This window comes from Alnus glutinosa, chromosome 9, assembly GCF_958979055.1.
Source record: "Alnus glutinosa chromosome 9, dhAlnGlut1.1, whole genome shotgun sequence".
NCBI lineage: Eukaryota > Viridiplantae > Streptophyta > Magnoliopsida > Fagales > Betulaceae > Alnus > Alnus glutinosa.
The window spans coordinates 22,260,573-22,263,606 of NC_084894.1; the positions used below are offsets into that span (position 1 = coordinate 22,260,573).

Consider the following 3,034-nt stretch of genomic DNA (forward strand, 5'->3'; position numbering starts at 1 on the left):
CATGTGAGAACCACATTGCTTTTTTAAATTGCAGGGACAAAGTTGAAAGAAATTTTATTAAAAATGCATTTGCTCTTCCAACTTTGCCATTGCAATTAAAAAAAGCATGTGTTTCTCACATATAAAATAACACGCAACATTTTTATAGACTAGATTGGAGGAGGTTGGAGGAAAACTCTATCCTTAAAATAGTGTATGTATGTAGTAGAGCTTAAGTTCAAGTATGCTCATTTCATTATTAATCTTAATGCATTTTATTGATGTTGCTTTCCGAGTATTTGGTAAATGATATTATGAAATCTATCATTTGTTTTGTTGGTATTCCGTTTGTTAATGCTGTTTAGAAGGTGTTTTTTGTTTTTTGTTAGAAAAAAAAAAAAATTTTATGTGATACAAATGTGAAAGTAATTTTGAGCGTTCTGTGAGTATTTTGTGTTTTGAGTTGTTTGTTAATGTTTTTTTGTTTTGAAAAGAGAAAATAAAAGGAAAAATGAAAAAGCATTATCAAACAAAGCTGCGAGTCTTTAATGCAATTGGGTGTGCAAAGGATTGAAGAAAGTATACTTCAAATAAAACAAAAAGTTAGAACCATAACATCCAGTAAGTAAACACTACCAAATATTCTGATTCTTATGACTTCCAAAAAGTAAATTGCTGATCTAATAGTTGCTTATGTGGTTCCGTCAAGTTAAACTGAGTTCAAGAGGAACAACTTTTCTACACTTGCACGCTTATTTGTAAGTTGAAGGGAGAGATGTTGTTCGGGATTCTGGATGATTTTGGGAGCTTAAGGCAGTAAACCAAGGAAAAAGCAGGGCAAAAATTTCTTGAGTGTAGGTAGGGCTGTGAAGAATTCAATTCAACCACCTCTTATGCACACCCCCTAATTGAAAGTAAGAAAGTACTTTTCTCCCTTCTATATTGTTGGTTCTTGATTTTGTTTTGGAATCTTTTAAAATGTTGTCACCTTGAAAAATCATTGGACACAACTTTAATTTTCTTAATCTACCCTCTATTTGTTTGAAAAGTCAATTTTTTTCTTTTTTCTTTTTTTCTTTTTTTTTTTAAAAAAAATGTGTTTCTTTCAACTCGAAAGACAACACATTAAATAATGTTCCTTTAAATAAGACCATTTTGTGTATCTACTACTATTAGGCAAATCTCAGACCCGTGAAAACACCTCCTTCACACGGATAATGCTATACTCCATATCAGGCATTAAATAATGTTCCTTTAATGTTTTGGGCATGTTTGTTCAGGCTAATATTCTCGATAATTACCCATCTAGAGGATATGGTCAAATCAAGGTTAGTATATGAACACATGTATAAAGATCCTCGAAATTCCTACAAGTTTAAACACTTTTTTTCCAATCTTTACTTGATTCAGAGACACCAACTCTTGCTACCTTTCAGACTCTGATTTGCCACCACTCCAATGTCCCTGCTGAAATAAGCAACAAGTTTCCATTCACCACTCTAACAATGAATATAGTAGCAAAAGGGAAGTCCTCAACCCAAAAATATCATATATTACGTTTCTAATATTAAAGCCCCAAAGAAACTTTAAGCTTGCTCAGCTCTTCAGTTCAGAAGATAATTTGGCTACGTCTGGCTTTAGAGAAAAACTAATTCAATAAAGCATCCAATAACATGTGTAAACGGGTGACAGAATTCGACGCTTCAAATTTTACAATCCTCAAAAAATGAAAGAAAAGCATCCCCCTTTCTGTTTTACTTGAAGTATACTGCCTTTAGGAAAGACTGAAAGAGGTTCTTAAGATTTTGTAACACAGGATTCAACAGCATGCAAAACTGAAGATAATAGCATCCAGTTTCTCATTTCCTGCTAAAACAGATGAAGCGTCGGAGATGTAACTGTGAGATGGTGGGATGATCACGGCTTACGCCGCTTACCTACATATAGATACACACATGAGGTGAAACAAAAGAAATAATATGCTCCCATCTCCTTTCCAGCCACCAATATGATAATAATAATAATAAAAAGATTCCCATAGATCAAACAATATCACCAATTTTAACAATTTGCGTGGGTCTGTGAAGAAGAACAAACGATGTCATGAACTGAATGCAGCCCAAGATTTCATCCTTGTAGGCATCAACTGAATGGCCAGAGAAGTAAGGTCACCTCTTGGAGGTAGGCACATGAACTCTGCAAAATGCAGGCTATACCCTGCTCGGCATTTTACTCATAATGACACAACATTGAGTTGGTGACCCAAATTTTCTAACAGGTGTGACTTGCAGATGAGATGGTGAGGATTGCCTTAAGAAAACATGAAAGCTGTTTGATAGAAAGTAACAGTGCACATTTGATACCCTTTAATGCATAAAAATTACCTATCCGGCAGGTGAGATTGTTTCCAATTTCATCAAGTAAACTGCCATGGCAAGAAATCTTGGAGGAACAGATTTAAGTACAGAGCCAAAGCACATACAACTTATTAAGACACTGCAGATATTCAGCAAGACACCAAGCCAATCCCGGATATTCAGCAAGATACACCAGCTCATGAGATAAACTTCACAAGGCAAGATTCTGCCAGTAAAGACATGCACAGCATGGAACCATGCAAAGAAGGAAACGGATGCAGCAATCAAGCCATAACCACGGCAAGTTTCTCTACAAGGCAATCAGCAAACACTGCATACGGAATGACAGAAATATTGCACAATTAATAGCCCTCAATCTGTGGGATTGTTTTGTAACGAATCACTCATAACTTGTGTATATATAGAATCCTACACCTATTGTAACATCATCAAGAAAATACGGAGAAATTCAAACACATTTTATTGTCTCTTTATGGTATCAGAGCCTTTTTAAGACTCAAGTCTCCTTTTTTTTTCCCGATCCTGCTCAACTATGGCCGCCTCCCCTACCAATTCCACCACTGCCTCACCTGCTGCACCCTCATCCTCCACCATCACGTTCTCTCTAGCCTCCTTCTTCAATAACCTTCCTCACCGTGTTACTGCTCAACTCATGCGCGACAATTATCTCACATGGC

The 3,034-nt window shown here is 36.0% G+C and overlaps 1 long non-coding RNA gene across 1 annotated transcript; it reads right to left on the reverse strand.

Moving 5' to 3' along the window:
* Positions 1–1,706: 1,706 nt before the first annotated feature.
* Positions 1,707–2,302, reverse strand: LOC133878058 (uncharacterized). Its single transcript, XR_009901838.1, has 2 exons — positions 2,077–2,302; positions 1,707–1,916 (listed from the first exon to the last, which is right to left on the reverse strand). It is a non-coding gene; the product is annotated as an uncharacterized LOC133878058 (long non-coding RNA).
* Between the last annotated feature and the right edge of the window lie 732 nt (positions 2,303–3,034).